Genomic DNA, 10854 nt, shown 5'->3' with positions numbered 1-10854 from the left:
GAGATTGTTCCTTCTAATGGTGTTTGCAATTGTCTCTACTATATCACAAGATGCTTTCACAGTGCCAGAAAGGTTTTGCAAGGAACTTCAGTTGTCTCTGAATTTAACAGACAAAACTAAAAACTTTTTTCTGTTTTTTATTATTTATAACTGTCAATAAGAAAATTCATCTTTATATAAATTCTAGTGGTTTCCAGTTCAGTTTTTCTGGGACTTCTAGGAACAAATATGAAAGAAGCTTAGCCATAATAATACCTGTAATAAGAGCTGTATCCCTATGTGCAAAATCAAATCAACATGTTGTTCATGGAGTAAATCACAGGAAGAAATCTGAGTATTTGGGTTTAAAGAATAGAAAGAACAAAGTCAGACAAATCAGAGGATATTTTAAGTTACTGTAATTTGCATGATAATTAGATTCCCTGTAGAGTACCCAGTTTCCATTAATTTAAACTCAGACTCATGTACCAATGGGAAATGCACATCCTTTGCCTTTCTGTTTATATACATTCTCTGGATTAAGCTTATTGGTATAGGACTGGTATATACTGTGCTTGCTGCAAACCAAAAGGAAGGCTTTCCATAAGAAAACCCACTTCAGGACATTGTGTTCTTCTAAGCAGAAGTTCTGCCAAATTAAACTTTATGCATTGGCAGCTGAACAGAAGCATTTTAAGATTATTCAAATTAGGAAAAAAAAAAAAAGGAATCTTATATATGATTTCTGAATGCCTTTTCACCTGTTTTCTTTGTTAACCACCCTTCCTGAGCATTTCTGGGGCCTCATGCCCCTCAGCAAAATCTGTTTGGATATTTCTAGTATGGAACAACATACAGGAGGAAGACCCCCCTGAAAAATATACTTCTATTCTGTAAGGTTAAGATGGAATTCCGATAGATTGAGGAGATAAACATCTCCTGTTGGATGCACAGTTCTCAAGGTTGTAAGTGAATGTTGTAGTACAAAGACCTGATTTAAAGAGGACACAGTGAAGATAGGTGACAATGAATCACACCCTGCAAAGAGTCTGATAAGTATAACACCGAATGAAACCCAAAGTTCTATGACAATCTCTAAGAAACATTTGGCAAGGCATTATCCTTTGATGTGCTACATGAAAAATAATATCTACTCAAAGAGAATTTTAATAGAGGGCAAAGATGGACCTGAATGTAAAATACTGCAGCTGTGATTCTTAGATTTTCCTCTTTCTTCAAAGTGCAATTGAGTATTTCATTGGTGATTTCTTTTAAGCATTGTGATAGATTCTGTACAAAATTTGCCCACCTGGCTAGGAACAGTCTGTCCATGGCCAATGCTAATCTGAAAATTGAAAAAAATTCTATTCAGGAAACCTAAATCTGAACTATTTAAATCTGTAATTAATGGGTTTATGTTAACAAATTATGGCTACTCTAGCCAGTATTTGTGAAAGCAGTTATGGTCAACATGGTTTTATAAACACATAGTATTTTACTAACCCCTAAAATAGATTAGTAGGAGGCCTATAAGAAAACAGTTGTCAAGTACAATACTGGATCAGTGACAATCTTTGATACTTTTTGCAGTAATACAAAATACTGTCAGTGACTGTTTTAATCAATATATTCATTCTTCCTGAGTGTTAATCCAGTTTTATTGGCTAATCAAAAACCAGATATTTCTGCTGGCTCATAATAATCATAAAGGAAAAATATTGGGGTATATTTTGTTGGGTAAGTATATATCTGTTATATTAGTTATGATTTTCCCATCATGTTCCCTATCCTTGGAACCACAAATATTTCTGATTCTGATTCCTTCCTACTTCTACAAAACACTCAATACTTTTGCAGGTGAATTAGATACCAGAGTTAGAAAATATCACAGTTTAAATTATGAACTGAGCTCTGGAATAAAGTGAAAGGAGTGCCATGCTCTCTTGTTTTGGTGCTCAAATCACATGCTGATACCTCCTGCTGCTGCTCCAGAGATAACAATGTTACGAAAGAAGCCTCTATCTCCTGTGTGGCAGAGCATAACTGACAGAAGGTTCTAATGACATTTCTCTTGCAGGTGACGACATTATGTGTGATGTAAAGCAATTGGGCAAAAAACTTTGTGCTCTTGATTGTGATCTATCGCTTTCTAGTGGGCTCATGAGAAATGATGAATCATTCTTCAGTTCATTTGATGGAGCTTGAAGATGTTTATCTGCTGTCCTGTACAAACAGAAATTGCAAAGCATTTTCTTTCTAGAATTTTCATCAAGTCTTGCGAATCTTGCCATATACAGAAATAACATGTGTAAAAGCAAACCAAGTCAGTTCCATTCAATTCATCATAGAAGATGGACATTTCATTTTCCTTCCAAAAGGGCTAAATGTATGAAAAGTAATAGATTAATTGTATTTTTTGCTAAAATATTCTAACACATTAAAAATTATATTTAATCATTTCAAGATTCCCTGTCCCCACTGACACAGGTTGATCACAGAATTAGAGAAAAGTAAATTAATATTGTACTTTGTTATACCAGCTTCAAAGTATTATGAAAATGTTTCATAACAGCGGTTATAAGCTTTTATATGTCAAGTAGACCATTAGTGTAGTCTTTTCAACAAGGGGCATGGAAAATATCTTCACTTTTTCACCCCTCTCTAAAGGTTATATCCCATTTTTACATGACCTAAATACGTAATTTTTGAAATTCTCACTGTTTTTCTTAAAGTCCAGGAGGTGAAGATCTAAGAAATGTTAGGAACTACCTTGTAATTTCATACCAAAAGAAGTAAATGAATAAATAATTTATCCTTATCTTCTAGATGTAATAAAAGCAGTTAGGCTTTAATGCCTGGGTTTCTGTTTTAATTAGTAGAAGAATTTAATTTATCTTTTCTTCATTTGTGCAGGTGTTGCCAAGAAAAATCTCATTTCTAAAATTTAATCTGCAGTTAGTCCAAAGGTAGTGGTGGACATTTTATTACAGAGGTGATATTCTATACTAGTATTATTAAAAAAACTAACACATGGAGCCACCACTATTGACACAGCAGAGATTCATCAGCAGGAGATGGGCTTGGGGAAATTCTGGGAAACCTACCAGGTAAATCTGCAATTCCTGCAATGCCTGTTGGCCCTGGAACCTCACTTATGGTGGTGCCCTGTGAGAACACGGTGGTTGTGTCTAGTTTGTGGATGGAAGAGCACAGCAGGGCAGAAGAGATTTGGGTTGGGAATAACTTCATTGACTGCTCCCCACTTAAGAGCATAGATGCAGCAGTAATCAGTATAACAGCTAATAGCTCAGGTCCAGACTTGCAGTGTATAATTAGAAATGAGGAAATTTTTTTGTTTGTTTACCACATTTAATCACAAGTTGGTTGTAAGGCTTAATGCATGCTAAACAATGGAAAACTTGAAGAATAAAAAACCAGATTTACAGTGTGAGTTTTACACTGGTAAAATCATGCTTTGAAAAAATATGAATATTGATTTGATTGACTCTAGGATAAGTTTTTCCGTATTAACTCTATTAAGACTGTCTCAACCCATGTCAAGGGAAATATAGATTGGATATTAGGAAGAAGTTTTTACAGAAAGATTGATGAAGTTTTGGAATGGCCTGCCTAGGGAGGCAGTGGAGTCACCATCCTTGGATGTGTTTAAGAAAAGACTGGATGCGGCACTCAGTGCCATGGTTTAGTTGAGGTGTCAGGGCATGGGTTGGACACAATGATCTCTAAGGTCTCCTCCAACCTGGACATTCTGTGAATTCTGTGAAGACAAATGAGATCTTTAATAGTTAAATGCTGTTTATTTTGATAAGAATAAGCCATGATTTTGTTAGGTGAGAAATGTGTGAGAAAATATTTTGTTTAATTTGTTTTGGTTTTGCTCCTTGCTCTCATGTTTATAACATACACCCAGATTGTCTGGTAGTCAGAGTTCTCTCCAAAGGGCCAAATCAGTGAATTCTGACTGACTTTCCTAAGAGACCTCTTTCATGTAGTGTAGCTCCAGTGAGGCATGAAATTTTGGAATGAGAGGGAGACACTGAGTTGATTACATAATCAGATGATACTATGGTCATCTTTTGTAAAATAAGAAAATGAAAAATAGTTTGTTATTTTTGAGAACTTTGAAAAGAAGATATTTTGTTAAGATATAAATTCTTAGCAAAAAAAAAAATCCCCAACAAGCCAGAATAAATCAGAGTATTATCAGACTTGAAAGGAACAGTAAGATGTAATGTTTAAAGCTAGAAGTGGGAGTTATATATGTCAGATAATATTTACATATTTTCTACCAGCACAATTTTAAAACTCAAAAATAAGTTACTTTTTTGTGTATCATGAAGCTTCTACAAGGATTCTAACTGCTTTATCCATACTTTCCAGTTTTCTTCTTGCATTTTGCAGTACACGTATGATAAAATCTGGGCTTTCAACTCCACAACAAGTTCTCACACAGAGTATGAAAGGAAATTCTCTTAAATCATCCAAACTCCACTTATTAGAGGTGCATGTCTGGTACTCTCTGGGGTATTTTTTAATCTACTTGAAATGGCTTGTGCAGTGAGAGATTCCTTAGTTTCTTTGATTCTCCACTATTATAGCAATATACAATTAATATCTTAGTTTGGACAAATTTTTGCAGGCTTTATATTTTAATCAAATTTAAAATATTAACTGAAATTTTATTTAATTTTAGTAAAACATTTTGAACTCTATTGACTTGAAAAAATACTTATTTTCTTTTCACAGCAGCTCAGTTAAATGCAACTAAATTCCAAAAAATTTAAAAAAAAGAAAAATTAAAAAAGAGAAGGAATGCTCTGCATGCAGATGGGTCTGTATATGTGTATTATTTAAAAATGTATTCAGCAGGTGAGTTTAAATGAATAAAGGAAGAAATTTATAAAAAATAAAATATGGGAGAATAAATGAGCCAAGAGAGAATCTAGTAAAACAGAACTGGAGTTAGTGGAACACAGAATTAATCCAACCCCTATAACTAATTTAATTCCATAAGATGTAATTCAATTTGATTTAATTTGCTCATTAAATTCCTCAAAAGGACAATTAGCTGTCTAAAAAAGGAGGTGGAAATATGAGTTCTGTTTTTGTCAGCACCCACATGATACTAAGCAGGTTTTCCCTTTCCCTGCCCTCCTGGGCTTGCCATTGCTGTTGAGCTGTTCAATTACCATTTTCTGCAACTGCCTTCCCCAAGGCACCCACCCATCCAGCCTGTGTTGGGAGAGAATTCCAATGGTCAGTGAGACAAGGGCAGGTCAGCGTTGTGCTCCTAAGCAGGGCCCCTGCAGTACTTGGTGTTTAAGTTCACTAATTCCTAAACAACGCATTCCTATCTGATAACACAAAGTAGTTTCATAAATAATGCATTAGTTTTGAATATTGTCTATAAGATTAAGGTTGTTGATCACATGCCATACATTAATTAACTATCTTCCACACTGGAAGATTTTTTTAATTTTTTTCTCCTGTTGGAATATATGTTTCTTTGTGATGAAGAAAGATTAAAATCACTAATTTGATCAAATTATAATGGCTTGAAAGACTTTACAATGCTGTGTAATATTAAGACTATAAAAGGATTATGAATTGTATAAAACTACATTTAAGAAGAAAAAAAAGGCAGCAAATAGCAATGCTCTAAGATTCATAGAAAGCAAATACTTAAAGTTATCATGACCTTAACAGACTGAATAAAACAGAGGAACTGACAATTTTCATGCTTTTGCTAAAACTTCCTGGACAGAGATTGTTCTGTTCTCCTATTTTTATTTTCTAAATAAATTCTATTTCTTAGGTCAGGAGTATTTCCATCAGGATGGACATGAGTAATTATTGTTGGAAATATTGTCTCCTCCTGTTTCTATCTGGAGAAACACTGGCTCTGAATGTTTATTTTTTTCAGCTCCCTGCTGATTTCTGACACTCCTGTGGGGAAGCAATCAATTCTGTACTGCAAAAAAAAGCTTTTGTCCGCCAAACACAACAATAACATACTAAAGGGCTGAACCTAGCAATGGAGAATAAAATAAAATGCAATGGTAATGGTGAGGGAAATGTCCCAAGAAAATAAACACTGCAGGAGAAAAAAATATATTGAAAAGATGAAGGAACTTGAGGGAGAGTGTGAAACTATTCTTTTCCTCTCATTTTGTGCATTGTTTTCCTTGGTATAGCTTGATCATAGTTGAACCCATTGATGAATTAATTTTAAATACATCACACTGGAAACTCTTTTAGGGATTATTTTAAAAGTAATAAAAGCAACATTCATTAGACTTGTGTGGGTCAAAAAAGTCACAGGGAACTATTTAAGTTGTTATGGTGTTCTACTAGAACACTTAAAGATTACTGTAGCAAGAGATTTAAGTTGGAATTCTGAAAAATAACCTGTTCATACTTTACCAGTAGAAAATAATTTCCCAAAAGAAAAAGCAAAAATTTGCGTTCTGGGAGAACCTAATTGGCAATTTCTGCATGTACGTATAATTTTAGCATTAAATTCTGCTGATTTTAAATTGGATTTATAAAAATCAACCTGAAAGAAGCACTGGAATGCACAGACTGGACAAAGATGGCAGTAGTGGAATAATTCATTTAGTAGAACTTCCCATTTTTATCCTTTGACGTAATTTTCAGTAATACAATATTTTTCATTAGGAACTAAGAAGGAGCTTACATTTTTTCCCATTTATCTCCTCAAATGGCGATAATATTTTAGGCTGTCTAATAAAACTGGTATTAGAATTTTGGGGGAAAAAAAGGAAAGATGCCTTGTGAAACACATGGTAATTTTGTAGCATGATTTTGTTTTGTTTTAAGTTGCTTTTTCTTGTCTTTACAAAATAATAGAAGGAAATTATAAAATAGAATAGAAAAATTTTCTCTATGGTGAAATTTTGGAAGGCACAAGATATCTTTATTATTTTCGTACAAGATTTATATGTCCCTACTTTTTTTTTTAAGTTTGTTCTAATTTGCTGGCACAATAGGGTAGGAAGCCCAAATAAGTCTTCCTTATAATTTTTTCATGATTCTTTAGGTTATGAATATGCTGTTTTCTTTCACTAATCAAATTAATATTAAATGAATTTTATTATGTTTCAGATTGGAAACCTTTTCCTTTCTCTCTATTTACAATTTCAATTATTTTTCTGTACCTTCAGCTTTCACTTAGCACATATTTTTTAATTAAAAAGCTGAGTCTTTTTAAATATGTATTTTCTCCATGATTCAGGGTTGTAGGATGCTGTGTTTCATCCCAAGCTTCCTGGTAGAATCTGGTCTCATTCAGTACCCTCATAGCATTTTTTAGTTGTACCACTTTCTGTCTCTAATTGAGAGTCAGTCTCTACGGTCATCACGAATTTTTCCTCCACACAAACTCAAAGTAAATGGAAGTGCAGAACAGTATGACTGCCCAGCACTTGTTTTGAGGCTTAGCAGCACAACCTGGTAAATTCAAATTTTCCAGGTTTCTGTGGCAGTTGTGGTTTGGCTTCAGGATGTCAGCAGAACAGCCTGCCCAGAGTGAGGTAATTAATCTCTTGTGCATATCTTAACACAGGAAGATGTTATCTCTGAAGAGGAGAAGAATTATACTATTTCTCCTCTAAAGTGTGTTTTACAACCCAAGTGAAAAAAAAAGTTTGTTTTTTTTTGTTTGTTTTGAGGTGCTTTTTCTATTTAAAAATTTGGAAATCTATTGGAGCTTTAGATTACTGTGACCATATTTCATGCATGGTTGATGGAAGTTCCACAAGACTGTCATTTAGCTGATATCACTGAAGAATTGGATCAGCCTACTTCTAAGTGGATTTTCCTTGTGCTGATCACTGATAATTATACGTCTTTTTTTAAATGCCTTTAAAGTACTCATAGCACAGCTATGGAAGCACATTGCTAGGAATGATGCCAAAATTTTACAGTTGTGCAAATTCATCACATCTAATCCACTGGTAGCGTTCTGTTACTTTAGTTTAATTTTGAAGTTGTGATCTGATATGTGTTGCTATATTGGTTCAGTAGGGGAAATTATTTTGTTCTTTTAAAATGTTAATTAACTCCTAGGAGAATTGATGGGCTGAGAACCAATTCTTTCACATTGCTTTGCTGTGACAGTGTTGCAGCTTTGATTTTAAGGGTATACCAGAAGCACATGAGAAGTGTTTATCTCTTCCAAGTCTTCTGGGACAGATGCAGTTCTCTGTCTGGGCATTTACACTGAGATATAAACTCTATCAGACATATACCAGACACATTGCAAATAGGCCACAGGACATTCGTCATGGGGTAATAAGTATTGATACCTCTTGCTTTTGAGTTTGGCCTTGGGTTAAATTTCTATATATTCATTTAAGTTTCCATCAAGTGCTCTATCTTAGTGCAGCTGCAAAGTGTTTGATAGCTGCCAGCCTGTCTTTGCAGGGTAAGTTATGCAGAATTAAAATGTCATCACTATATCACTGTTGTTCAGATACAAACTGCTCTCTCTCCATCCCCAATGGAAACTTCCAATAATTTTGTTTCTCTGCAATCCTAATTGGCAAGATTAATTCTTTTTATTCCATTTCATTTCTCAGGGTCTTTCCAAGGAATAGCACAAGTAATGGCAAGAAGAAAGAAGTTGGTGATTTTACTTCCAGAACACATGTGCATCCAGATAATCAGAGAATCACAGAATGGCTTGGGTTGGAAGGGAACCTATAGATCACCTAGACATATAGGTCATCTAGTTCCACAGGCAGGGGCAACATTTGAGGAAAGTGCCCATGAAAAAGAGTACTACAAGAAATGGATCAGTCAAGACACAAACTATTAGAAACAAATATAAATCCATTCTTTCCTCTATTGTAGACACACATACAAACACATAAATATGCACACACAAACCCACTCCTTTTATGCTTTTCATCAGGACTGCTCTGGAAAACAATGCAGATGCAGAGGAGATGAAGTGCACTTCTCTTTGGGTGGTTAGGCTGCCCACTGTCATCTGTGGCAGAGGAGGAAAATGAGAAAAGAGGCTTTCACCAAAGGTAAAAGTTCTGGTGTGGACAGAGTCCCCCTATCCCTGAGGTAAGGGCTGACCCCATGTATACAGTGCAGTGAGTCTGGAGGATCTACTCTATTACAGGACAATATGGTTCCTTCTGTATAAACAGTGGGAAAAGTACTCAAGTTTATATATCTGAAAGTGGGAGAAAGTGAATATCTCTTTCTGTAGTAATTCTAGTTTTGCCACTGGTCTTTCTACTCAACAGGTAAAGACTTTTCCTTTCACTTTTTGTAGCAATTTCACCATTTGTGAAATGCGTTGGGAAACACAGACATAAAAAGCAGGGTGAATACTGATTCATTACTGCTGTTGCTCTCTTTGCTTGGGTTGGACTATTTTTCTTTTGTGTTTCTCAAGCATTAAATGCTCCTCTCTGAGAATTTCAAGTGGAAGGGTCAATGAGTCAGTCTCCAAGTAAAGCTAATACAGGATTTTATTTTATTTATTATTTTACTTTATTTTATTTTATTTCATTTTAATTTATTTTTTAGATTTTATTTTTAACACTAATACAGGATTCTATTTAAAAGATATGTCATCTGTGCTTGTTGTGCACCTGTGACATCACTGCCGAAGGCATTGACAGTACAGTCATACTGAGTGAAATGTGAGCAAATAATGGAACACCCTTGATTCTCTTGTAGCTTTCTCAAATGTTAGCTTTGAGAGAAAGGGCAAAGCAAGCAGCAATTCCATCCTCTAGGAAGAAGTGAAGGGATGCAGGAAAGGTACAGGCACACATGCATGAAACAATCAGAAGAGACTCAGAGATGGGGGGGATGTATTTAATTTGGGAAAAGTTGTAGAAAATATCTTCTTTATTCCTCAGAAAAAGGCTTCTCTTGAATAAGTAAGCTTGTGCAGATTGTTGTGGGTATTTTTTGCCCTTTAAGAGCACGTTCAGGCTTATCTGTTTCAATCTTATCCTAAATATGGACTGTGAAGTGCTCCCTCTTCAAGAAAATTGATTCAACTAAAGGGCAGAATGCCTTTATGGAAGGCAACAACACATTAAACTAGAACTTAGCTCTGTCTTGTAAACTGAGTGGAAATTCATGCTGATAGGGGTAAGGAGGAATTGCTGTCATTTACTGCTTCGCTAAATCTTTCCACGGGAGCCTTTCAGGCAGTTCACAAATACTTGTTTACAATTTCCCTCCTCCTCAGCTGTTAGAGGGAAGCTGCGATAAAGTCTGGGCGGTTTCCTCCCGATGTGAAGTGAGTGCAGCGAACACCTGGGGCCTGGGGGTTTCTCTGCCGGGGCTTTTCCCCGGGAAATATATGGGCACATTTTGGGAGGGGAAGATTTGGCAGCTCGTGGATGGGAGGAGAAACAAGCCTGCTGAGACCCTGCAAGGGTGTTGTGCTGAACTGTGCCCTTCTGTGGTGGAAAACCAAATTTGTGAGGAACTCACAGGTGTCGCAGAGTTTGTAGCTAGCAGTGAGCTGAGTGAAGGGCACAGTGAGCAAGCAGAGGGAAACAGATTTGTAAATAATTCTAGTATCAGTTCTGTTTCCATTTATCTGTCTAGACAGCAAATTATTTAAGTACATATGAAGACATTTAAAAGTCTCTTATTTTTGTATTTGAAATAATTTTTCAAGATCTTTGGGCTCAGTGTGGACTTGTAGCAAAGCTAAAAATAAACTGTTTTCTTTTTTTCCAAACTAGAATGGCTAAGTGTAAAACAGCAGTATAAATGCTGAAGAGAATGAGTGATTATGAAAATTATTTCTATTTAAAATATGTTTTTAATTTTTTAATAATAAATTATTAT

This window comes from Passer montanus, unplaced genomic scaffold (genome assembly GCF_014805655.1).
Source record: "Passer montanus isolate IOZ18808 unplaced genomic scaffold, ASM1480565v1 scaffold75, whole genome shotgun sequence".
NCBI lineage: Eukaryota > Metazoa > Chordata > Aves > Passeriformes > Passeridae > Passer > Passer montanus.
This window is presented reverse-complemented; position numbering follows the sequence as displayed.